General features: G+C 43.5%; 1 protein-coding gene across 3 annotated transcripts in view; it reads right to left on the bottom strand.

Moving 5' to 3' along the window:
- LRRC8D (leucine rich repeat containing 8 VRAC subunit D) overlaps window positions 1–15,878 on the bottom strand; it is a 120,916-nt gene extending 105,038 nt beyond the window's left edge. Inside the window, exon 1 of one of the 3 annotated variants that reach the window (XM_070405570.1) lies at window positions 15,650–15,878. The gene's annotated coding sequence lies outside the window, so the exon portion shown is untranslated. Of the gene's footprint in view, window positions 1–14,778; window positions 14,994–15,205; window positions 15,227–15,649 lie in introns of those variants that run through there. The other 2 variants (XM_070405571.1, XM_070405569.1) reach the window with 2 other exon arrangements.
- Window positions 15,879–27,939: the final 12,061 nt, after the last annotated feature.

The raw sequence follows: 27,939 nt of genomic DNA, 5'->3' as shown, positions 1-27,939 counted from the left end.
TAACCTCAGCCCAGACCTTTTGCCCCAATGTCCTAATGCCTAAAAGACCTATGCCTGCATCTGGCTGAGCTCAGAATTACCTGCGGGGCCTTTTAAACACTGGTTCTCCGCTGGCAGGCGTGGCTCAGTGATTGAGCATGATCCAGGAAGTCACAGTTGATTCCTGGTCAGGGCACATGCTGGGCTTTCGGGTTTGATCCCCAATGTGGGGCCTGCAGAAGGCAGCCAATCAATGATTCTCTTTCACCATTAATGTTTCTCTCTCCCTGTCTTCATCTCCCTTCCTCTCTGAAATCAATAAAAACATTTTTAAAAAATAAAATAAACTTTGTTTCTCAGACCCCACCCAGATCTACAAGAGTCACAAACACTGGGGGGGTTGGGGTTCAAAATCTGTATATTTATGAAACCCCCAAGCAACCCTAAGGTGCAGGCCAGTTGAGGAATCTCCACTACAGACATTCTATTCCTTTCTTTACTGTCACCAGAATTACTGAAGGCAGAGATGAGAGCAAATGATTTCCCTTCTCAAGAACCTTTAATGGGATAACCTTCAAAGGCAATGGAATGAAGTCCAAATTCCTTAGCAGGACACTCCAGGCCCTCTGTAATACGACCCAAACTACTCTTCTGCCCTCCTTCCTTCGCACATCCCTCACTCTGTCACACCACAGTTCCCCAAACACATTACATACATCTTTTACGGGTCCATGCTTTCCTGACCCAACGTTCCCTCACCTCGTTCACCTTTCCCTACCAGCCTCCATCTTTCTCCTACTTTAAGGGCCTGCTCTAATTATTTTTCTTTGTGAAACCTTCTCTGATCTTTCCAGTCAAAACCATTCTCCTCTTTTTTTGAGCAAATGTCCAAAAAATTGAGCTATGCAGAAATTACAGCATACGCTGCATGCTGCCCTGAATTATGCTAAGCTGTTTACACACTATTCTCCCCCAGAAAGCAGGGGTGTAACTCATTTATCTTCCATACTGTGGATGAGAGAGAGGCCTAGGTTCAAAGTTTAGTTCTTCCAGTCACTAACCTTGTAACCCCTGTGAGGTTACTTGAACATATTGAGAGCCTCAATTTTATAATCTTTGAAACGGGACCAAAAATGATACCTACCTTCATGACTGACATGAAGACCTAACACAAGAAGTGTTTGGCCCAAAGCAGACCACCTTTGCAATGCACCAAAATGGTAGCTGCTGTTATTATTTATTATTATCTTTTGTTTCCTGTCCTACCAGAATGCATTGCAAGACATAGTAAGTGCTCAAAAATCATTTGCTTTCACAAGAGAGCGAGCAAGCACATTTGCTTTCAAAGTAATAAACAGTGATTTCTTAAAGCCCTTTCTCTTTACCCAGCTTTGTTCTGTTTCGAAGGGCCTTTCATAATATTTCTATTGAAAAGTCATCTCTTACTCCCTTTCTTTCCTTCAAAAATCAATGTACAATATTCTAAGGAACAAGCTCCGTCAGTGCCCCTCCTACTCCAGCTTGGCTCTTGGCTTTGAACTACAGTAACTGCCTGCAGCCACAGTGTCGCTGCCCAGAGAATCGCCTGCTTCACCCTTACAACAAACAGCACTTTGTAGGCAAACTGGAGGCAAGCCCAAAGTAGGAGGGGGGAAAACCAAGGAAAAGGAGTCTGGGCCAGAAACCGAGTCAACACCCACACTATCATCCACACTAGAATACAGGTAAGGAGAGAACAGGAAAGGGAAGAAGTTCCGATCCCTGCGGACTCCTCCCAAGCACCCCCCTTACCACTCACCCACAGAATATGACTTCCAGGACTCACACGGGACATGTGGGCCCACCCACTCACACACACAGGCTACTGTTAATGAAGTACAGTCATAGAGAACAGTTTCTTATCCTCACCAAACCAATCGTGTTGCCATTATTACAGGGGATGAAACCCAAGGTCAAGGCCAGCAGAAGAAAGCACCCGGACCAGAATTCAAGTCCTCTGAGCTCCAAGTCCTTGATCCTTCCCACGGCCCTATATTTCATTGTGGAAAGCAATTTCTAAAGCATTCTCACAGCAGCTCAGTGAATCCACTAGCTGTAAAGGTAAAGGTAGCAGAGTGCTGATGCTCTTAAAAACAATTCTGGTGCCAAGACTGAGGGTTGTCACAGCAACGAGACCCCAACTGCAGCCCTGAGAATTTTCAGTCCAGCATTTTATTATGGTGTTCCACAAAGATACTCTAGCTTTCTGTTCCTAGATGGAAATTGTTTCCTCACAATTTTGTTTGTTTGGTTTGGGGAGGAGGTATTAGAAAAGGAGCATAATTTTCTCTTTTTAAAAAAATCAAACCCTCACCCTGAGTTTCAAGCAGAGGTGATGTGGAAAGCAAAGAAGGTTCTTGTTCTGAGCGAGTTTAAGAGGCAATAAACCAGTCCTAAAAAGTCCAGATTCAAGTCCAGATTCTGAGCTTTGGGTTCCAACCACAGCCTTGAGTTCCTAGGCTGCTCACGGTGATGGGCAAGTGCAGCCCGATTGGGGGCCAAAGCCTCGGTGTCCTCGGCTACAAAATAGGCTGTTGTGGGGAGTAAATGAGCTAATACGTGTAAAGTGCTCCCAACACGTACAGTGCCAGGCACGTGTGAGTACTACGTAAGTGTTTCCTATGATTATTTCCAGATTAGTCTCTACTGTGCTCTTTTTAAAGTACGTTTTGTAAGAAGGTTAAAGAAGACTTCTTGTACAAGGTGTTAATCCACAGTGCCCCAAACCAGCACAAAGATTATTTACAAGGTTCACTTCCTGAAAGGATCTTCCAGGATTTCCATCTGTGGACTCGAGTCCCTAGAAGAACAAACAGTGGAATTTGAAGAATTTTTTTTCCTCCCAGCAACAGTGCAAGCAAAACTGTACCCATTCTCTCACTACCACAAACCAGCTCCCATAATGAGAAAGAACAAAGACACTTACTGCATTAAACTAACGCGGGGGCACATTTTAAAAATGCAGTTTTTATTCTGAAAGCAACCAAAGTGTTAACAATGTAAAGTTACACCAGCTGAGAACGACAGGGTTCAGATCATGCAGGGATGACAGTCCTGAGGCCTGGAATAAAACCTGCCGATGAATCAAAAGGTTCCTTTCTCAGAAAATGCAGAAATTCCAGGAACAGTGTGCTATACTTGGGATAATTAAGAGAAAAATGTTTTTTAAAAATCCCCTCTCAGGCTAGGAGTCTAGACTCGGCCGGTGATAGAGATCTGCTAAGATACCACCTTTTTCTTCTCTTCGCATGTACAACAAATTATATTTAAACGATGGAAGGATTTTTCACAGAAGAGTAGATATAACTAAAGACAGGAGCACTAGCAGGATCACAATGCTACAGATGTGAGGTTGTGCCCTGCACAGGGCACCCAGCCATGGAGAGCGGCTCAAACTCAGCCTGCACTGTTCTCCAAGCAGTGTGCCCTGCAGGACAGATGCAGCATGCTGCCACTAACGTCACACAAAGGGAGGGTGTGGGCTGCTCCCAGTGGCACTCAGCACACCAGCCCTCCACAAGCTGGTGTCAGAGCCATCAGGGGGGGATGGGGGGACGGAGGGCTGGGGGGGGAGGCTGCCATGCATACCCCTGCAGACTATGCAGTGGTTTGGGGGAGGAGGGTGAGATGAGTGTTGGCCAATTTTCTACAAACATTTTCCAGCTTTCTTGGTTCATTTTTATATCAGCTGTTCTACAGTCCTCTCTTCTTTTCATTACTCTATATTCTCCTTTCTGATCTAAACTCTTTCCCTTCCTTTTCATTCCAATTCTCCTTTTGCAGAAGCCACAACACAAATTATCATACATGTACTAGGAATGGCAAAATAATAGCGCTCTGCCTATCCACATGGATTCTGCACTATTTCTAAATATTTATTGGGTCACAATTTTCCCTATGTAAGGACTCCTCTTTGTTCTCTCCCAAATCAACCTTAAGATACAAATAAATCTTCCTTTACCCTTATCTTCTGGGTAAGTGATCTCTTTCTTCACCTCCAAGTGGCACTTACCCTCCATTCTCTACCACCGGGCCCACCTATCCCCTTCCCTCCTATCATCATCTGCTAGATCAGTGGTTCTCAACCTTCCTAATGCCGTGACCCTTTAATACAGTTCATGTTGTGGTGACCCCCAATTTCATTGTTACAAATTGAACATAATTAAAGCACAGTGATTCATCACAAAAAAATATGTAATTATATATGTGTTTTCCGATGGTCTTAGGCGACCCCTGTGAAAGGGTCGTTCGACCCCCAAAGGGGTCGTGACCCACAGGTTGAGAACCGCTGTGCTAGATGCTTTGTTCTTATCTATATATATAAAAGCCTAAGCAACCGTTCGACCAGTAGCCATGACGCGCACTGACCACCAGGGGGCAGATGCACAACGCACAGGCATGGAAACGTGGAACAGACTGATGAATCTCAGAGGGAAGAGGAGAGGGGGTAGGAAGAGATTAACCAAAGATCTTATACGCATACTAGAGGCCCGGTGGGGTCCCTGTGCCCTCTTGCAATCAAGAACCCCTCAGGGGATGTTGGAGAGCCGGTTTCAGCCCAATCCCTGCAGGCCAGGCCAAGAGACCCCACCAGTGCATGAATCCGTGTACCGGGCCTCTAGTACTCTACATATTTTCACTGGAAAATATTAATCCTCAGGCAAGACAACCCCTTCAAATGCAGCCACTCCAGACATAACATACCAAATGTAAAGGGCAGAAACTGTTACCATTACAAGTATGGGGCTTTAGGATTGGGTGAGGTATAGGTGTGAGAAGTGCACACAAAATAATAAAATCAAGTTTTGACTCATTTCAACTTAAAAACTGCTATTGTGCCCTAACCGGTTTGGCTCAGTGGATAGAGCATCAGCCTGCAGACTCAAGGGTCCCAGGTTCGATTCCGGTCAAGGGCATGTACCTTGGTTGCAGGCACATCCCCAGTAGGGGGCGTGCAGGAGGCAGCTGATCCATGTTTCTCTCTCATAGATGTTTCTGACTCTCTATCCCTCTCCCCTCCTCTCTGTGGAAAAATCAATAAAATATATATATATTTTTAAAAATTGCTATTGTGCTTTTATTCAAATCCTATGCTTCCATTTGCCTGGCCACTAAAGGGCTCTCTATTTCTAAGGACCAAAGCTCACAGGCTGTATCCAACCCACAAAGCTATTCTGTTTGGTCTGCAGGAAGGATTTTAAGTGTTGAGTTAGCCAATCTTGTAAAATCAGATGTTTATGTCATAATTCAGATTTCTGGGTTATAGTAAAAAAACCAGAAGATCTGGTAAGACTGACCCACATTCCCATATGGTAACAATAGATCTGCTCAAAGGACCCTCTTTAGACAGGACCTGTTCAGCACAGGCCCACCCCCATTCCCTCCTGATCACCCTACCCTGAGGTTGAGTGGCAGCTGCCACAAATCATCTTACCTGAGGCCCACTTCAGGCAGTGTTTGGTATTTGCCTGAGACCCCCAGGAGCCATTAGCTAGTTTCCAATTCTATCTTTCTCTGTCTTTGTTTAGTACCAAAATTACAGGTGTAATTATAAAGCTTTTGATTGGTACAGAATTTTCCAGGTACAAATAATTTATAAGAAAAACAACTTAGAACTAAGCAAAAACAAAAATGTTTCATAACCAAAAAAACTATAACAGAATGAACTCACTTCAATGAAATTATAGTTGAGCATAATACATCTATAAATACAACAGACTGTAAATATAAGATATATAGATATGTGGCTATTTATTAATTCATTCTTTACTTAGAGGATATAATGATTGTCTTGAATGCATATCTTTGGTATAGCATCTATTCAGCAAGCATTTGGACATAACCCCTAACAAACATTTGCTTATTAGCTACATCTTTATATATTTATGAACAGTAGTTACCATAACGACAAACCTAATTAGGAGGAGTGCACTATTGGCATTCTACCGCCAATTACTGTTAAAATAGAAAAGGGTCAGAGAAAACACCAAAACAAGTGATTTAAAGTTACCCTCTCAATTTTAGGGTGAACTTTCACTCCAGTGGTTTTACCAACGGGTTGGTATTTTCTAAAACCAATGTGTGCTGACAAGAACACAAGCTTGAAGCTTGAAGATCTGGGTGCCACTACAGTTCTCCTCTTCCGCATGTTTCAGATCTGATCTACAAGTGAAGAGCACAGACTACATGAGTTGTGAGGTCCCTTTACACCTCAAAGTCTGATTCTCTTATTTATTTTTAACAAAAATATTAATAGATACTATAAAATGAATACATAGAAATCTAAAAGAAATGAGAATACAGATTAGAATTGACTTTGAAATAAACAAGACTAGTTTTAAAACCTCCCTTTTGTGTGTGTGTTTCTTTTTCCGATCACATAACCTCTCAAGCCTCAATAACCTCATCTGTAAAATGGGAATAAGCCCATCTTCTCCTCAGGATTGTTTTGAGGACTAAATTCTGGGGCACAGGTTTGGACAATCAGTAAATGTCTAATAAGTAGTTATTATTATTAACCTTGGTTATTCCATAAATTGTTCCATTACATCTTGACCAATTAAGTTTTAAATTAATTTTTATATCTGATAACAAACTAATTTTAAAAGTTTATTCTGTGGAGTGCTATTGAAAGCATCATGGATGCCATTTTCCAAAGAATTTGAATTTTCAAACATTTCTCAGAGCTGGGCTGGGGACAATCAGTGAGAGAATTTTGACTGATGGCTTTCCCACTCAAGGTGATGGGCATGAATGTGTCCTGTCTCCCTGTGTGAGACCTGGAGAGGCAGCTTCTGGTGGTCAACATCCCTCAGAGAGAAATGCGGTCCTCCTCGAGTTCCTTCTCCGCCCCGCTCTGCAGAATTCATTGCAGTGTTGGTGATCTGTCGATGCTGAGATTTAGCAATGGGATTTATGGGTTGCTGGGGAACGGAAGCCTTCTCTGGCAGTGTTCCTAACTATTACCAGCAAGCAGAGGAGGAAAGTCAAAACATTTTTAAGAAATGAAATGTTCCTGATGGAGGCCAACATCGATATTGGTGAGCCTGCCCCAACAGCAGGTGTCAAGAGGAGGACACAGACATCTTGAACACCTCAGAGCAGGAGCAGTGGCCAGACTTCTGATTTCACTGACTAGTAAAACTTCAAAAGGAAGATTGTCATAAAATTGCCAGGTTTCAGGTGACTAAAGAATGACACCAAAGAGCAAACTATCACCACCCTTTCTTAAAAGGAAAAAAATACATATTAACACCTCAAAGTACAAAGGACAACCCAAGATTGTTTCTAAAAGTCTCTTTATATTGAATAAACTTAGCACTAAAAACAGAAAAGCTTGCTGTATATTATCTTGATTTTTATTTTTGCATAGTCTGGTGCAGCTGTCATCAGGGACCCACTCTGGAAGCGACTGCTCAAAAATGAACTGTGGCTCTGCCGGCGTGGCTCAGTGGTTGAGTGTTGACCTATGAACCAGGTCACGGCTTGATTTCTGGTCAGGCACATGCCCAGGTTCCAGGCTCGATCCCCAGTGTGGGGCGTGCAGGAGACAGCCGATCCATGATTCTCTCTCATCATTGATGTTTCTATCTCTCTCTCCCTCTCTCTCCCTCTCTGAAATCAATAAAAATCTTAAAAAAAAAAAAAAAGAACTGTGAGTTGGGCCCATCATGGCAGCCAGACCAGTATGCAGTGTCTCATGGGGGCATCAAGGGCCACACTGTGAAGCATCTTCTATCTTGGTTATTCCTTCCAAGGATACAGATGTATCTTTAAAGCTCCTTGCTTGTCTTAATAACCAACTGAAAACTACTAATGTTTCGAAACCTTTTTAAAGGTGTCTTCAGTTGGTACCTAGCCTTTATGTACAACTATGTAAGATAGTGGTTTTCAGTTTTGGCTGCACATCAGAATCGCTTAGGAGTGGGGAAAGCTCCTTTCAAACTGAAATTCCACTCCCAGGCATTCTGATTCAAAAGGGGCCGGGCTCATGTAACTTTAAAATACAGTTGACCCTGGAATGACAGAGGGATTATGGGTGTCGGTCACGCCTGCAATCAAAAATCCACCTGTAACTTAAATTGGCTTACCACACTGGAGGGTTCCCAACTTCAGATGGAAACTATGTATTCCCCGCACTGATTCTGATGCCAATCAGCGTTAAGAAAAACTGGTACCATATGATGACAGGAGATTTGACTTTGAGTGGTGGGCACACAGTGCAATATACAGATTTTGTAACATAGAAACCCATGCCTGAAACCTATACGTTCATGTTGACCAATGTCACCCTAATAAATTTAATTAGAAAAGGAAAACTAGTACCATATTTTCTTGCATTCATCCTGAATTTATGTTTTATAAAGCTTTATACCTCTTCATGCATCCCTGCAGGAGGGCAAGCCATAGGTGGTACACCAGGGTATCAGTGGAGAACAACACAGATAGGAAGCAGGCAACTGAAATACCACAAGGTAAATAATCCTGACTTCCTCTGTCCCTACCCTAGTGGTTTCATGGGCTTCGATAACATCTCCTCCCAGCTCTCTTCTTTCCAGATGCTGGAAATCCTAATATTTTTACCAGAAACACAAATGGGCAAGGCCTATTCTCATGGAGCCTCCTAGAATGGACTGTAGATTCTAGCCGAATGTCCGCTTCCTGGGAACCATTACATTGGTCATTCTGGTGCTGGTGTCTTTCCTAAAGCCAGGCGCCCATGCTTTGAACAAAGCACAGTGGAAACTCAATTAAGACTGTGTTTCCAAAATCTTTTTAATGAAGCTTAGCATTTCTCATCCTTTGTAATTGCAAGTGGGCCAACATTTTGAAAGTATGTTTGAAGCCTTTTCCTGGGTTTGCCCACCAAAACACCATCCTGTGACAGTTCCATAATTTCCCCCTTAATATCTGACCTCATATTTGTCCGAAAGAAACTCACCTGCAAATCTGATTACTAACATATCCCAGTTCGGTTTCCTTGGAATAAATCCCCATTGGTTAGATATTTCATAATTCACAAGAGCTTACTGTCCACTGTGGACTCCTTCTTTTGGAGCAATTATGTAAATAAGACCCGAGGGACCCACTGTTTACACAGGTCTAAGCAGAAGGAAATCTTTATCCTTAGAAATCTTTGTTTGTGGTCTTTAAGGTAGATGGAGTCAAATGCTTACTCTGCCACTAATGTATAAGCTGTACCTAATCACATCACCTCCCTGGGTCTCGATTTTCTCATCTAAAAAATCCAAGTGTTAATCCCTCCCATCCATAAAATTCTTTTTATTCAAAATGATACACTGCATCCTTAATCCCAAGGTGACTTCAACTCTGACTCAACCTCTGAAAGTATAAAAGAACAATATCTAAAAGTTTTCAAATATTTCCCCCCCCCCCAAAAAAAAGTCTCACATAGTCACAAAACACCCCTTCTTCTCATAATAATATCCTTCATTGCCAGAGGATACAGACACAGCGCAGGGGTGAGAGGAGGCACACTGTACCATTTAGACAGACAACACATTGCACACATTGGCTATGAGATCTGAAATTTTGGATGGCTGCCACCTGAACCAAGAAGCATATTTAAATCTAGTTTGTTGGAGAAATCTAGAACATTTGAAGAACTTGGCACTGAGTCACCTAGGATTTCTGACCTGCCTGCTTCCAAAGACATCTGAGAATGGCAATTTCCTAATATCTTCTCAATGAAATCTGATAAGTATGAAATTTATACCAATGACAAGCTAAAGCCTAGTTCTGAAAAATGGCTTGTTTCTAAGCCCAAATCCTCTCTCCTTCTCCAAATGTAAAGCTGTCACTAATTAAGTATTTTGGGCATACTAGCAAAAAGAAAAGGGGAAAAAACACACACAAAAAAAACACCTTAGTCTGAGTGGGAACCAAATTCATGCATGGTTGTTGCCAGTACCAGTTATCCTGTTTGCTTCTTCACAAATTTCAAAAGCAACTGATCTGGCAAGCTTCAGATGTGCACACAACATTAAAAATTCTTTTAACAGAATTACAAAAACCCCAGAGGATGGAGTACAGATTTCAGAAGCTTGCAACAGACTCAAATAATTTCAAAAGGGCACCTCAGGTGCAAACATAAGCAAGAACTAAATGCAATGGAGAATGACCACAAACACAGATTTTTCAGAAGTTAACTAAGGACTACCAACCCCTGGAATTCACTTCTATCACTCAGCGCCCCAGCTCTCAAATAGGACCGGCAGTACCAAACTACTAGGTTTCATGTAGCATTGATATTAGCGACAACAAAGCTTTTGACAAAGTCATCCTCTATCCCTCCCTCATGATTAGAAGACAGAATCAAGATTTTAAAAATCTCAAAAGACCCGAAGACCAGACCACAATAAACAGGATAACACAGAGCAGGGGACAAAAACAAACCAAGACTTCCACTCAACTTTACACACAAAAAATCTGCCCAATGAATACAGGATGGAGCAACTCCTGCAACAAATATCTGAAGTGTTTACTGTCCAGAACCTATACATGAGTCTGTGCTACACACTATGTTGTTTCTTTGGTTTGTTTTTTTTAAGGCAGTGTTTTGACCTTAAGCTGCACTAAGTAGATACTTATGCTTTGGTGTCAGCAAACAGCTGTTCTACTGTACTCTTGGCTGACCAGATCCCTTCTCAATTACCATATTCAATTCCAGACAACCATTACTCTCCAAGAGACACTGACAGACTGAGAAGACACCTAGAAACCATGTCCCACCCAGGACTGTGAAAAGAGTTGGGACTATTTTGCATTGAGGAAAAATGAATTAGGGGGAGGGAGACATCATACTGTCTTTGTGCACTGAAAGCCCTGTTCTGTGGAAGTGGGTAGTTCCAGAGGAATAGAATCAATGGATGGCAGTTTCAAGGAGGCAGTCTTCAGCTCAAATAATAAACTTATACAGTCCAAAGATATAATGGCATGCCTTCAAAATACAGCAGGACCTCAAATAACATCATTTCATTCGAAGTCGTTTTGTTATAACATTGATGAGATGCCGTAGGAACTTTAAAATCTTGTTTATATCGATTAGCCTATGATAAAACAAGCTTCATTATATATTGTTTCACTTAGAGTTGCAGAACCTATTGAAGATGTTAAGTGAGGTCACTTAACAGAGTTCCCTGTTCCTTGGGGAGTTTAAACAGAGGCTGCCTAGCAAGTGTAAAAACGTACTACAGGCCCTAACCGGTTTGGCTCAGTGGATAGAGCATCAGCCTGCGGACTCAAGGGTCCCAGGTTCGATTCCGATCAAGGGCATGTACCTTGGTGGCGGGCACATCCCCAGTGGGGAGTGTGCAGGAGGCAGCTGATCGATGTTTCTCTCTCATTGATGTTTCTAACTCTCCATCCCTCTCCCTTTCTCTCTGTAAAAAATCAATAAAATATATTTAAAAAAATAAAAATCATCATTCTCCCCTCCCCCCCCCCCCCAAAATGTACTACAGTTAGATCAGGATCTCTCTAAAATTCCTGTTCCCACTTACCCAACATTAGATATACTGCCCGCCTAGCTCACCTGCCATGATCTCAAGAATGCCCTTTGCTTATTAGGATTTGCCTAGATCCTAATCACATCAGGCCTCAGCACAGCAGAAGTCTCCTAGATTGGCTTTCTAACCCTTGTTTTCCCCACATGTCAAGAAGGCCTTTCCCTTCAAGGCCTATTCTGAGATGTAACTTCACTTCACAGTGGCCTTTCTGTTCACTCTCTTGCGCAGGGTTTCTCAACCCTGGAACTACTGACATTTTAGACAGGATAATTCTTTGTTGTAGGGCAATAACCTGGGCATTGCAGGATGTTTAGCAGGATCCCTGGCCTCTACCCACTAGATGTCAGTAGCACCTGCCTCTCAGCTCTGACAAGCAAAAAATGTCTTCAGACATTGCCAAATGTCTGCTGGGAGGCGAAACCACCCCTTGTCGAGAACCACTCTTCTTGAGGCAAATGATTAACACCACTGTCCTGTGGTTCAAGTTTTCCACTAACTAGATTCTTTCTACCTTCCTTCATTAGTCATGTTCTCAGCTCCAGCCAGCAAACCTACTTACTATTTTTGACCTATGACAGATCTCAAAGCTTCCCCTAATGGGTGTTCCTTCCTGCTTCTCCAACACACACAGCACTTCCATCCGGCTCCAAACACCATTTCCACTTACAGTATTCCTTGACCTTCTAGACCAGTGATTCTCAACCTTGGCTGCACATTAGAATCACCTGGGAATCTTTTTAAAATCCTGATTTCTGGGCCTCATCCTCTGGAAATTGTTTCCTTGTTACAGGGTGGGACCACAACATTAGTAACAAAGAAACAGAATTTCCGGAGGATGAGGCCCAGAAGTCAGGATTTTAAAAAGATTCCCAGGTGATTCTAATGTGCAGCCAAGGTTGAGAACCACTGTTCAGGACAAATGCAACGTTTCCTTCTGGTGGCATCCTCACGTGCACCTCTTACCTGCCTTCTATTAGTTCAAGAATCCTCTCCTTCCTTGTCAAGCATCGCAGCACCTACTCTGGTTCTCTGCTTCCTGCTGGTACTCAATAAATATGGGCTGCCATTTCTTAGATGTCAAAGAGCAGCTCCCATTATATGTGAAACCCCTAACCAAATACCATTTTAAGAACATATGATCATGAGTACAGTTTTTTAAAGTATATTTTTATTGATTTCAGAGAGGAAGGGTGAGGGAGAGAGACAGAAACATGAATGATGAGAGAGAATCATTTATTGGCTGCCTCCTACACGCCCTCCACTGGGGATCAAGCTCACAACCCGGACACGTGCCCTGACCAGGAATGGAACCACGACCTCCTGGTTCATAGTCGATGCTCAACCATTGAGCAACACCAGCCAGGCCATGAGTACAGTTTTGATGAAACTACTTTTTCTTTTCTTTTTTTTAAAATATATTTTATTGATTTTTTACAGAGAGGAAGGGAGAGGGATAGAGAGTTAGAAACATCGATGAGAGAGAAACATCGATCAGCTGCCTCCTGTACATCTCCTACTGGGGATGTGCCCGCAACCCAGGTACATGCCCTTGACCGGAATCGAACCTGGGACCCTTGAGTCTGCAGGCCGACGCTCTATCCACTGAGCCAAACCGGTTTCGGCGAAACTACTTTTTCACAGCCACTGCCAATTTACCTCCATTACTGAGACTGAACCAAGTCTAATTTCCAAAATACAATTACCAAAACAATTTAGCTATTGCAATATACCAAACACATCAAAATTTTCTAAAATTAATAATAATAAAAAAGCTCTGGAGGGGATTTTAAAAAAATAACAATAAACTTAATTCCATGCAAAAAAAAAAAAAGCTCTGCATAAAATAAAAGAAAAAAAGACCAAGTTTTGACCAAGTTGTTTTTTGTTTTTTTTTAATATATATAATTCTGGAAACCTTGGTGGGGAGAAAAAGATATGAATATGGCTCAATACTTTCACTGTTTCATCATAATGGAACACACTGGGGGAATGGTCACTTAAGGTCAGTTTTCTCTCCAGCCTTAAGGTGTTATGTTTTAATCAAGAAAGTACATACACACCCACACTTCAATGCAAAGTAGAAAAATCTGAGATGAAGTGTTTAAATACATAAATAAAGCATGTCAATTCATGATTGTGAATATTTCCCCTCCAGCTCCATGGACTGCCTAATCATCTTATGGGAGGCTCCCAAATAACCTAGAGCAGTGGTTCTCAACCTTCCTAATGCCGTGACCATTTAATACAGTCCCTCATGTTGTGGTAACCCCCAATTTCATTGTTACAAATTGAACATAATTAAAGCATAGTGATTCATCACAAAAACAATATGTAATTATATATGTGTTTTCCGATGGTCTTAGGTGACCCCTGTGAAAGGGTCGTTTGACCCCCAAAGGGGTCGGGACCCACAGGTTGAGAACCGCTGATCTAGCGAGACCAACCACTCCAAATAAAACTTTGCCAGATTTTAACTACCTCTTTCACCTCAGAATCTTTCCTATCTTGCTCTTGCATTTTTAATGTCAAACATAGAGGCGACAACTCTAATCCTGTCCCAACTAATGGTGTTTAGTCAAGTATCTATAAACTGTATATACAAATGTTCCTTGAAGACCCCATTTACTGGTTATGGTCCAGGATTCTTCCCACAAGTGTGTAAGAATCAGAGGCCCCAGAAGTGCTAGCGGGGAAGGTCTGAATCACAGTCATTCTTGGCACTTAGAAGTGCCCTTTGGTTGTTTATGAGGTAAACAGCGCTCACCATTTCTGCAGACAGGAATTCCCTACCGGTCCCAGCCTCTTCCAACGCCCAGCACAGAACACATAGTAGGTGCTCAATAAACGCTGACTGAATGGCGTTTTATTGTCAAAGCCGCTGAGGAAAGTTTCCAGGCGTCAGCTATCTCTTTACTACTGTGTCTCTTTCAGAGTATGTCCTAATAGCTTTCCTTGCCCAACAAGAAATATTTCTCAAACTCAAGAAGGAATCTGCAAAGCTGAAGGAGCCATGTATGAGAACAAATGGGCCCCACCAAGGGCTAGGACTTCCCAACACCTATTCCCTACCTCTCTGTTTACCTCCTGAGAGATCCCTTCCTCTCGTGTTTGTGCTTCTTCTTTCGGAAAACCCTACCTTCCCATCCTCTGCCACTGCCACACACACCCACCCACCCAACTGTGTGCCGGTTGGGACCCCACACCCGACCTCCCCTCTCCAACAGGGACCTACCTTCCTTCCCTCGACCTGTAGCGGCTTTTCTTCACTGCGGCCGACTTTTTAAGAAACCAAAACCTTATTTCTTCAACAGTAAGAGATACTCCAAGTAAAGGACCCCAGAGAGAGGAAGGCCCCTCTCTACCCTCCAGCAAGCGGAGGTGACGGCCCGCTGGGCAACCATCCCCCAGCCCTCCTCCTTTCCGAGCCCCCGGACAGGATTCCAGCACAAGTCCCGCTCCCAAGTGCCCACGCTGCAAAACAAGCTAGAAGCGGATTTTACCGGTACCCAACCCGGAGATGGCCCGCAGCGGGTTGGGTGCACCTGCGCGCCTCCAGCTCCCTCCGCCCCGCGCTGGGGGCGGGGCGCGGCCCCACTTCCCAGCCCACCCGGCGCGGGGAGAAACCGGGGAGGCGCTTCTGGAGAAGTTCAAGGGCTCACCTTCTGAGCACCCGGCCAGCAAGGCCAGACACCAAACACCCACCTCCGGGAGGAATCAGCGGAGCCGCACCCGGGTGTCCCCGCCCTTCCGACTGGGCGGAGGGAGGCGAGCGGAGCGCGCGCCAGGAGGAGCCGGAGGGAGGCTGCACGGCCTCTCCTCCCGCAGGGCCCACCGCCCGCGGCCCAGGCGCCCGCGGCGCCCGTCACTACAATTGCCCAAAGCGGAACAATCTTCCGGGCCCGCTGGGGGTCAGAGGCGGGAGCCCGGCCCGGCCCCGCGCGCCGTCCGCTACGCCCCTTTTCGCCCCCTCGCTGCCAGTTCGCGGCCGCAGCCTCCGCTCGGGCCGCGGCGTCGGGGGCAGGACGCCTGCGTCGCGCCGGCGCGCTCGGGCGCGGCTCCCACCTGCGCAGCCCGGCCCCGGCCCGGGAGAGGTGCGCACCCACCTGGGGGGACAGCCCGGGCAGCTCGGCCGCCGAGCCCGGCTTATGCGGAGGCGGGAGGCGGCGGCATCACCTGCGGCGGGCGCTGCACCGGGACGCGGCGGAGGCGCGCGGCGCCCTGGACCCTACTCCCGCGGCCGCGCCCGCGGCGGCCACCTGGAAGCGCGGCGGAGGAGCCGGGGCACCACGGGCGGCGGCAGCGGCGGCGAGCGGAGCAGCAGCACATGACTCTGTAACGGGGGGAATTAGACAAAGCGTAACATGGACTCCGGGTCCGTGCAGGCGCTGCTGCTCCGGGGCCAACCGCAGCCGGCGAGCGCCGCGACTGGCTCGGCCGCAGCCAATGGGGCGGGCGCGGGCCTCCATGTGATTGCGAGCGCTGGCCCCTGGGGCTCCGCCGCGCCTTCCGAGGGTCCGGCGCTTCCGCAGCCCCGCGGGTGGGCTGGCCGGGGCTAGGTGTGTGGCGAGGCGGGAGCCCCGGGTCGGGGACTGGCGGCGAGAGGCCGCTGGACGCCGAGCAGGTGCACGGGGCGGGCCAGAGCGGCAGCCGTGACCGTTGTCGCCGAAAGACTGTCCGAACGCCCACCTGGGCAGGACGTGGTTCCAGGCTGCCGCTGTCATCAGGGGGAGCGAGAAAAAGTCAGGAACCTTCGCTCTTCCTGGGTCCAGCCGTTGCCTAAACCTCTCAAAATTCAGACTTGGGGAGAAATGCAATGAAATAGAGGGGAATTTGCATAAAAATACTGTAAGCGGCCTCCAACCCTAAGGAGAAAGTACTTACCTACGATTTGAGGCACACACAACTTTGTCTTGGCACGAATAGCTTCCCAGCCTCGTTTGTTCTGTCTCTTCTAATAAAGATACATTGGAGAGTCAGGTCTTGTGTTCTAAGTCTACTCTTTTTCCCCCCATTCCTTTTCTGCCAAAAAATGTCTTGTATCTGAAGCAGGCAGATGAAGAAAGGTTGACCTCTGCTAAGGTGTTTTCCAACCGGATAGTTTTCCCTCTTGTTTTTTGTTGTGAGGTCAAAGTACACATATTTGCAGTCATTTTCGTGAGTGGGAGGAGCAGGGGTCAAGAAATAAAGTGTGGGGGGAAGAGAGAGGGATTGGAATTGTTGGATTTTAACAAGACAAATGGTTCCAGCCCAATACTCGATATCTCCTCTTATCTGAAGCCACGCATTTCTGGGAACAATGGGAAGTCTCACCCCTCTTCTACCAAAATTTCTCCATGTCAGCGAATGTTCAGTCAACATTAATTCAGCACCTAAAATGTTCGTAAGCATTCTACTCCAAATGTGAACAAGTCCTCGGGAAGGTGTGAGTTCAAATATGGTGAGCCACTAAAGAGAGTAGTGTTCTAGGGTTTCCGGAAAAGCTTCGGAGAGAAGGGGGTGATAGAACTGACCCTTGGGTCCTGAGCCCTTGTTCCTCAGGCGCTGGAAGTAAAGGAGGCAGCCCCGACTGGGAGGAGTATGGACAGAGAGGTCCGGAGCACACTTAAGGGACTGTGCTAGACCAGTTACAAGATGACACTAGATTTTGAGCCCTCCTGACCTCTTGCTGTCTCACTTTCCTTGCCCTGCCCCTCATGCCAGCAGCCTCTCCTATTCCACACGCCCAGCCAAGGAGGTGTGTGGGCAGGAGCTGTGTGGTAAGTGATCTAATCACAGCGCCAGATTTGCTGAACTGTGAGGTTAGAGCAGTTTGAAGACTATCATCTAGTGGTGTGATATTGTGATTAAAAACACTGTTAGAATTAATTTGGAATGTTTTTCGGTCGGTAAAAACACTTTGTTCCATGTTTTGGTCCTCCTTGGGTTTTAAACTATGGTTCTAGATGTGAGAGAAATGTGTTTTCAAGATTGCTATAAATTGCCCTAGTTGGTTTGGCTCAGTGGATAGAGCATCGGCCTGCGAACTGAAAGGTCCCAGGTTCAATTCCAGTCAAGGGCACATGCCGGGTTGTGGGCTCGATCCCCAGTGGGGGGCATGCAGGAGGCAGCTGATCAAGGATTCTCTCTCATCATTGATGTTTCTATCTCTCCCTCTCCCTTCCTCTCTGAAATCAATAAAAAAATATTTTTTAAAGAAAAGATTGCTATAAATTGAGAAAAGGAAAAGTAGCACTCAGGAAACAGTCAAATGTGGACAAACAGGCATTCTCATCCACTAGGAATGTGGGTATAAATTGGATAAACGCCTTTGGAGGACAATTTGGCAATGTTTTATAAAATAAAATGTGCGTTTTTTGACCAGGCAATTTGACATCTAGGAATTTATACTTTGAACACATTTATGCCAAATTTATGTATTTCCAAAATGCATCTATGTACAAAAAAATCATGTGTATAGGTATATTTTTTGCAGCACTGTTTATAATAGAGAAAACTTGTAACCATGCAAAAGTAATAAAATTCCAGTTGGGAAACTAGTTAAGCAAAGTATGCTAGATCTGTAGAAGAAAAACCGTAAAAAGCTGTTAGTAAAAAAGCTGTTAGTACAAAAAGAGATCTATTTGTACCAACATGGAAGCATGTCTAAAATCTGTAAGTGAAAAAAAAAAGTTGAAGAACAATATGAATTTTATGATGCCATTTTTATTTGTATTTCATGCTATTAAATGTATGCTTGTAAGATATTTGGAAGTATGTGTAACACGTAGATAACAGTGGTTATGTCTGGATGTGGGATTACCACATCCTGGCTGTTCACTTTCTGTTGCAAAGTTCTTTATGTTTGAATTGCTTTTATGTTGAGCACATATTAGAAAAATAATAAAGGGATTTTAAAGGTGAAATTGGTAAGAGCTCTACCAATGACAAAATAAGGAAAGATCACTCTGATGGTCTAGGTCTAGGATATAAAAAGCTGTTAGCTTCTCCTACTCCCCAAGGAAGACAAATGGGAAGGAGGCAGCAAAGGACAATAACTGATTGGACATTGGGTTCAAAATTAAGAAATATGATAAAAAAAGGATTCTGAGGCTACGCTAGACATGTCTACAGAAATGAGGTGGCAGAAACACAATAATGTGTCAAGGAAGTTCTACTCAACAAAAACTTACAGAGCACGTACTGTCCTTTGCTAAGTTGTTATGCTCAGGAAGGGCAACTGTTCCAGCACATGGTAAATCTGTATCACACTAATAATAAAATAGCTACAGTGCTGATGAGAGGCCAGGCACTTCTTTACCGTATGTTACATAGATTCACTTTCAGTCCTCATCACAGCCCTATGAGATAGATACTGTCACTATCCTCAGTTTTTAGACAGGAAATGAAGGCCTTGAGAGGTTATAGAAGTAGCTCAAAATCACCCAGCCTTTCAGTGGCAGAGCAAGACTTTTAAGTCAGGCAGCCTGGCTCCAGAGGTCCAAACCCTTACTAGAGGTACTGTGTAAAGGGCCAAGTAAGATAAAGGCCATTATATGTGCATCTCTTTGTACCAAGAATTGAAATGCTAAGTTGATTTGTGCTTATCTAAACTACTAGATGGCCAATGCACGAAATTAGTGCACGGATAGGGTCCCTAGGCCTGGCCAGCGATCAGGGCCAATCGGGGTCTTCCAGCTGCTGGCCAGGGCCTTCCTTTGTTCCATGCCACCCCCTGGTGGTCAGTGCACATCATAGAGAGCGATCAAACTCTTGATCTCCCTGTTGAACTCCTGAGGGGACACTTTGCATATTGGCCTTTTATATATATATAGATAGCATGTGACATGCCCTAAGGCTCTCAATACACATCGAATTAATTAATTAATTAATTAATGACTTTTCTATCCAAGGAGAAACTGAGCTCCTTGGAGGAGTAATTTTGCATTCTCCCTTTTCTCATCACCTAATAAGAGTGTCCAACATGTGGTAAGCAATATGAATCTCAATAATTTAAAGATGTTGAAAAATTGTAAAGAAATCAAGCTTTACTAGTATAAATTGATCCCAAACACACTGGCATAGCTTATGAATATCATGGTGAATTTTTTGTGAAGAATAGCCCTGGGAAGTAGGACTAAATCTGGACACACCTACATAACCATACATAAATAAATATAGAATATACTTGCTTGGAAAGTGGCAGTAATGCTGAAGAGATACATAATTTCAAATTATCTGAGCATCTCTTTCTTTCACCTCTATTGGTTTTTTTAAATGGGAATAATAATAATATATATCTCCAGTTATTGTGAAGCCAAGGATTAAATGACATGGCAAAGGCTTAACCCAGTACCTAGAACATAGGTATTGTTCAGAAATTCTTATCTATTATATGTGTCCACTTATTATAAGTGTGACCTGTTTTCTTAATGTATTATGACTATAAATACCACAGCTAACATAATATACAACAGCTGGGAGCTCATATACATAAAATGCTTTATAGTAGAGGCTCAGCCTAACAAATAGTAAAAGTAGTCTTCAGCTTTCCCTTCTTTTCCAAGACAGTACGTTCACTCCCTTTAAGGACCTCACCTAGTCATGGAGCTTTGAATTCTCTCTCCATGCCAACAACTCCGCGTTTATATCTCCACCATAGTTCTCTCTCCTGAGCTCTAGTTTACATTTCTAACTGCTTACTTGGTTTCCAGGAACCTCACACTTAACAAGTTCCAAACCAAACTCTTGATTTCTTCTGCACGACCTCCTACTTTCCCCTTCTAGTTCTTTAGAAGGGTTAAAACCATTTCACTTCTTAGACTTAAACCCTCAGCTTGGCGGTAGGAAGCAAATTCTCTCCCTCCTTCATAGCTGAGGAAGTTGACATGTTGGCGGCTAGATTGGAAATGAGCAGGTGGAGGAAGAACCGTGTGGAGGAAATGAAACTGGGTGAAGTGTGTGGGTAATTCTCCACGAGTGCTGAGGTAACAAGCTCCAAAGAGGAAGGGAAATTTCAGACTGCTATAGTTAGAAGTGATATGATGAAACTGAAACCAGAAAAACTAAGGGCACATGTCTTAATCAACCACAATGAGAAGAAAGAAGACGATCCAGCCCTAACCGGTTTGGCTCAGTGGATAGAGTGTGGCCTGTGGACTGAAGGGCCCTGGGTTCAATTCTGGTCAAAGGTATGTACCTTGGTTGAGGGCTCGATCCCCAGTAGGGGGCGTGCAGGAGGCAGCTGATCAATGTTTCTCTCTCATCCATTTTTCTAACTCTATTCCTTTCCCTTCTCTGTAAAAATCAATAAAATTTATTTTAAAAAGAAAGAAATAAGTGGATCTATACCTTCTAAAATGAATTCATAGCGTGAAAATATTAGGGTTGCCTCTACAAGAAAGCCTTAATTGATAGCCTGGAATTCAGTGTTTTCCTCACTTGGAAATTTATTTTTTTAAATCATAAAGGAATCATATTTAACCACTTGAGAATCTGTACCCATATCCTTTGCCTCCCTGCCTGCTACTAGTGATGAATTACCCATGCTTTTATGGAAACCCAGTCTTTTCACTTTTGTACCAATCTGATCCAATTTCAAATGATAACTCCAGCAATTGTTTCCCATCTCCTATATCATTAATTTTTTTGACTCTCTACTGGATGATTGCCATCACTATTTTTAAAAATTGTTATTTCTCCCATCTTAAGGAATAAAGTGTCTCTTGACCTTGCTTCCCACGCCACTTCTCTACTGCCCTTTGTATCTAAACATCTCAGAAGAATTGTTTATACTCACTGTCTCCAATTCCTTCCTTCCCATTTTTCTTCAACTCACTTTTTTAAAATATATTTTTTCACTTCATTTATTCCTTTAAAACAAGTCATTTCATACAGCATTCGGATGTTTAAAATCATACACTTCATAAGTAAAATCAATGCATCTTAACGACAGTGGCAATATCACATCTCCCAGGTGGCAGCGGTACACTAACTGAAAAAAATACTGACAAACAGACCAAGAACATTTTTAAAACCACAAAGCACTGTCCATTTTCACTAAGAAAAATATTTTCTTATAACAAGAAAAACAGAACTTTGTCCTGGTTTGTTCTTCCCCACTACTTTTTCAAGCCACGGTCTAAAGCTCTAGGTCTGACAGTCTTATGGTTTTCTTCTTGCTTCAGGTATTCCTCTTCTACTGCATTAATACAGAAAATATATACTGCTTGACAAGCTATGCATCTTTATTGTGTATCTTAAGCTGAAGTCAATGGTTTTTAAAAGGAAGAATTATTTTGCTAAGGAAATTGTGTTTCCTGTAAACAACTTGAGTCCTGAATGGCACCAAGGTGAACTGGAAAACTGTTGAGAACTGGGTGCCCTGGTCCTTTGAAGTAACTTACGGGCTACAAATAACTTCATGTCCTGTATCAGTTATAAAGGCAGGCGAATGTTATCTTAGTAGACATTCTAAAGCTTTCTTAGGTTAATCTTTTTTTTTTAACCTACAACTTAACCAAATCGCCCCTAAACTCTAGTTGTAGGTTTGTATTTTTAAAAACAATTATAAAAAGGCTTCAACTCACTTTAATCAGGGATTTGCCTCCCAGTGCATGATTGAAACTGACCTTGCTGAAAACCACAAACCACACCACTGGTGGCGACCGACCAACTGACCAACACAGCTAGGTGTGGTGTGGTGTGTCCCAGAAAGTCATAGTCAGGACTGAACCAAGGGCCTTTCTCTCTCTCTCTCTCTCTCTCTCTCTCTCTCTTTCTCTCTCTTTCTCCCACCTTCTCTCTCTCCCCTTCTCTCTCTCTCTCTCTTTGGTCCTTCTGTCCCCGCAAACACCCTGCCCTTGACAGACCCCCTAAACTTGGTTCCAAATATGCTCTACCTCATGGACTACATCACACACACCCTCCCTCTTCTATTCCAGCGATGGCTTCCACTTTGCTAAATACAGGGATTAATTCTATGTTCTTAATTGACTCTCAGCAGCATTGGACACCATGGACTACTCCCTCCTCTTTGGTAAACTTCCCATCTCTTGCCTCCCAAGACACCTCACTCACTCCCTTCAAGGAGCTCCTCCAGTCACATAGTTTTGCTTTTCCTCTCCATGCCAACAACTACATATATATCTCCAGCACAGTTCTCTCTCCTGAGCTCCAATTTGCATTTCTTTTTTCCTTTTGTTAATTCTCAACTGAGGATATTTTTTCTTTCTTTCTCTGTTTTTGCTTTGCTTTGTAAAAAGAACATTTTATTGGGTAAATTATAGAGGTTGAAGAAGTAATTCCTAGAAAAAATGGGCTTAGGAAACAAGGTATAGAGGTAAAGGAAGGGCCCTTGGAGCTTGGGAGTGAGGAAGCTAATGGTAACGTGCCTGAGGTAGGGAGAAGGGAGGGGAAGAAAAAGGCAAGGTCATGTTCACCGGAGGGAGAGTGCACTGGGTTCTCCATCCTAAGGGTATTAAGGGCAGAGATTTTAGGGGAGGTCCCAGGGGAAGATCTCAATAGAACATTCAGCAATTTTCCAGGTGTGTCCTTTCAGGGTTGTGGTCTCCACGGATTGATTGGATGGCACCAGGGCAGGGGGTCATTACTCAAGGCAGCTGGTCCTGAGGTCAGCCATGGCTGGTTTTGTTGCTTAGCTGGGCTTAGAGCTGAAATACCCCTGAGGCCTAGATGTTATCTCTAAGGAGGAAAGGTCAGGGGGTCCAAAAGGAAAGACCAGCCCTATGCTAGGGGTGGAAAAGTTGCCCTGGGGGCAAGGTCCCACTGTACAATTGATTGTCCATTGCTAGGCACCTGGGTCTTTTCACCCTGGTGACCTTCTGTACCTGGCCCATCATCCTTGCTCTGCTCATGTCTGTCTAACTGCCTACAACATCCCCCCCTCAAGGATCTTGGCTCTGAAATCTTTCCAAGAAAAGGGGTGCTGGGTCTCTTCTGTAGCTGCTTCCTGCTGAAAGAGGGCAACATCTTTCTTCAGAGCCAAGAGGTCCTTGCTCTGTCAGAGGGACAATGAGGCCTGGGCACAGAAGGAGGTGGCGATGGTGTCTAGAGGTGGTATTCACTGAGTACAAGTGTGGCTTGTAACCTGGTGGGGACAAATTGTTATAAATCTTAATATTATTGGGGCAAAGCTAGAACAGCAGAGTTATGACAAATGGTCCAGTGGAAGGAAAAAGTTTTAGTTCTAATAATTCCAAGTAAAAGGACAGGAGAAAACAGAAACATTAGTTTGGAGAGTTGTAGCCAAATATTTTAGAACATTAGCAAAATTCAGGATCCAGTTAACTCATAGGTGAAAAATAACACTTTGAAGACAACTAATTGAATTAGAGTCTAATATTCACAACTGTGTATTACAGAGTCTTCTGAAACAATTTCCCCCAAAAAATCACCCTCATTTTTATTAAGCCAAATTAATAAAGAGCCAAATTAAGACCAATTTATTTACTGTATTAAGTCTAGTTTCAATTTGGGTTGATTGTTTGTATGAAACACAATCAGAAATAGCAATTGATTGTATGGGCTCATTTAAAATCTGCTTTGCCTGGCCAGTATGGCTCAGTGGTTGAGTGTCAACCTATGAACCAGGAGGTCAATGGTTCAAATCCCAGTCAGGGCACAGGCCCGGGTTGTGGGCTCAGTTTCTAGTGTGGGGCGTGCAGGAGGCAGCCGATCAGTGATTTTCTCTCATCATTGATGTTTCTCTCTCTCCATCTCCCTTCCTCTCTGAAATAACTAAAAATGTTTTTAAGAAAAGAATTCATTAGCTTTATGCTGATATACCAAAATGAGGTTTGTTCTCTTAACTTCATTTGTCCTTGGGTGTGGTCAACATATGGCACTAATTGGATTTCTACTTCTCCCGGTGTTGGCAAAAATAAGCTATTTACCCTCTGGCTGGATAAATACGGTAGGAATAGTGCAAATCATTTACTCTTAGGATTTAGTGGATGGTTTGCAAACTGCTGTTTACCTATCTCAGTTTCCCTATTCCCTTTGCCCTGGCTTACTAGCCTGCATCATTTATATAACTTCCTTTTAACATTACTCTTTATAAACCTGTAACCCTTACAAACCTTTCTACAACTTTCACAAACTTTTTTACCCACTCAGAAATAACCAACATTAGAACTCACTTTTTTCCTCCAAAATATATCTTCATGCCTTATACCTTCTATTTTCAAAACCATACAATTCCTTTCCAATTAATTTTTAGAGAGAGTGGAAGGGAGGGAAAGAGAGAGAGAGAGAGAGAAACATCGATATGAAAGAAACACATTGATCGGTTGCTTCCCACACAGGCCCCAACTAGTACCAGGGATCAAATCTGCAACCCAGGTACATCCCCTTGACTAGGAATCGAACCAGAGACCCTTTGGTCTGAAGCTCTAACTACTGAGCAATCAGCCAGGGCTCCAATTTGCATTTCTAACAGCTTATTTGCTTTTCCTACTTAGACATGTAATGGATTTATCAAACTTAACAAATCCAAATTCCTGCTCTCTCCCCTTCCCCCCTCCCCTGCAAACCAGTGCAACCCACACAGCTTTCCCCCCTCAGTAAGTGGCAAACACATTCTTTCAATGTTTGGAGCTAAAAGCCTTGATACCTCTCTTTTGCTAACAACCTACATTGAAACTGTCAGGAAATCCTGTTGGCTCTAACTTCTAAATATCCATCTCCATTGCTACACCATCATCTATCATCTCCTGAATTACTTCATAAGCCATTTATCTAGTCTCATTTGCTTCCACTCCTGCGCCACCCCTCCCCGCAGTCTATTCTCAACAGTAGCCAAAGTGATTCATTTAACATGTAAATCTAATCAGCTCATTCCTGTCTCCAAACCCTGTCATGACTCCCCATTTTACTCAGAGAAAAGCCAAAGTTTCCATAGTGGTTTGTAAGGTTCTTGAACACGATTTGCACCCACAAATGTCACTTACTCAGGGCAGCAAACTCTGACAGCCATAGCTACAACTGAAACGCCCTGCCCACTCCCATTCTGCTTACCTTTATTATTATTGCTTTATTATTTTCCTTTGAGCACTCATCATTTACTTATTAAATATGTTTTGTTTAATATCTATCTTTCCTTGCTAGAATATAAGCCTATTAAAGACAAGAGATTTTACCTGTCTTGCTCACTGATGTGTCCCATGTATTTAGAATAGTGTCTGGCACATAGTAGGCACTTAATAATTATGTTTTCACGAATGAATGAATTTATTCCAAATATCAATATAAACTCAGGAAAATACTTCCCAGAAAGAGGTGTTTTTTTTTCATATCATGCTGTTCTCTACATATTTTTTAATTGAGAAAAGCATTCATATGCAGAGTCTCCAAACCCAGACCATTTACTAAAACAGCACCTAGTAGTTTATGTGGTAAAATAAGAAACTTAGTGGAAAATATTACCTTTTTGCTAGTCCCCTAACAAACAAGAAAAGGAAAATAATATGAGTTAACAAACAAACAAAATTGCAAAATAATAATTCCAAAGTCTTAAATTTTATTCTTATTAAGGAAATAGTTAAGCAAAGTAACACAATAATGAAAATAAGTTAGAGCAGATTAAACATTCACTTCTTCGTAACATATTACTTTAAGACTGTCTTTTGTAAAATTACGATGTATTATAATCTGACTAAAAGAAAGGGCTTAAGTGAAATGAAAGACTATAGATGTGACATAAAATAGCAAGTGGGAATTTTAATTATAGTTTTGCACATGCAAGTTGAATTGATACAAAAATCCCGAGAAAAAGCACCATAAAAGCAATTAGGCAATACTTTAAAACAAAACAAAACCAGCCCCCAAAGCAAACTGATCTGTTTGGTCATTTGAAAAGAGGACGGAAGAGGAATTGCTATTTCCAAATGATGAGTTGCACATTTAAACATCCACAGGGAACTCACTCATTAGGATGTCTCCTCCGAGGCCTGGCCTGTGGGAAGAGAAGATGAGCACAGCCAGAAACCTTAAATGTCAACATGAGGCTGAGCAGTGCCTGAGCCGGAGCGAGGAATGCAGAGGACAGGAAGAGAGAAGCCAGCCCGTGAGGTTTTCTTACTGGGGGTGACATTCTAGCATTCTGGGTTGGAAAGACTATTGTGTTGGAGCCCTGTCTGCAGCTTCTGACAGCTCTTCAAAACAGTGTGGCCGGGGATGATTTGAAAATAAGTTTAGACTGAGAGATTGTAATCATGGGACTGAAAGTCAGCGTTTCCTTTTTTTAAATTTTTTTTATTTAATCCTCACCCAAGGATATTTTTCCATTGACCTTTAGAGAGAGGGAAAGACAGAAATATCGATGTGTTTCGACTGGTTGCCTCCTGCATGGGCCCCGACCAGGGCCCGATCCTGGAAGGAGCCTGCAACCAAGGTACATGCCATTGATGGGAATCAAACCCTGGCCCCTTCAGTCCTCACGCCTACACTCTATCCACTGAGACAAATCGACTAGGGCAGTCAGCGTTGTCTTAACACCAGCGGCTCCTTGGGCGAGGCAGATGTATAAGAGGAGGCAGCAGTCCCATCTCCGGTTCCTGATCATTCTGGAAGTCAGTGCCCTTGCTCAGCCCAGGCAGGGCACAGGAGCCCAGGGGGAGCTGAGGCAATGAGCCTGCATCTGAATCTAAACCTGAGTACATGAAACTGGGTGACCAGGAACCTTCCCTTCCTGAGATTCTGTAATGTCCCCTCCCAATTGATCTCCAGCGTACTAATACATAGCCCGTCTTGCTGCCTTCCTCATGAATGTTTGCCTCAGCTCCTCCCATCTCTACTCCTTTCTCTCTTGCTAGTGGAGTAAGAGTTTTGTGAGCTGTGTTCATATCCTTTCTCTTTAGTGTGACACGTGGGTGACAACCTGTAGACCCACACCTATATGTGTTTTAATTAACTGCAGAGGGTTTTCTAAAATAAATTTTCAGCTCACTGCCTATATTTAAGAACTAGTAAATGTCACATAAATATTCACACTTCCAGCACTTTTAATAACCAGAAAGGACATCTAGCAATCTGAAGAGCCAAATCCTGCTGGGGCTGAGTGGCTGCCGCCGCCTTTGAGCCAGGCCTCCCTGTAAGCTCACCAGGCCCCAGCCACGTCCTGGTCCCAAGCGGCGGGGCAGCTGCCCTTCATCATTGTGTGTGCACTATTGTCTTTTCCTCTGACAGAGAAATATTTCTTTGTACCATGTCATCATGTTTCCTACAACGTGCTTCACATTTCCTTACCTCAGCCCACATTGAAACCACCTATCTGGGACTCCAGACATGTGAGGTTGTGATCCATGCTTTATGTTATCTGCCCTGCCCCCGGCCCCCCCATCCCCGCCCACCGCCCCCTGACCATCAGGTTTTCAACAAGGAAACATCTAAATAGAAT

The sequence above is a fragment of the Myotis yumanensis genome, unplaced genomic scaffold (assembly GCF_028538775.1).
Source record: "Myotis yumanensis isolate MYYU_CA2020_CCGP unplaced genomic scaffold, mMyoYum1.0.hap1 SCAF_2, whole genome shotgun sequence".
Taxonomy (NCBI): Eukaryota; Metazoa; Chordata; class Mammalia; order Chiroptera; family Vespertilionidae; genus Myotis; species Myotis yumanensis.
This window is presented reverse-complemented; position numbering and strand designations above follow the sequence as displayed.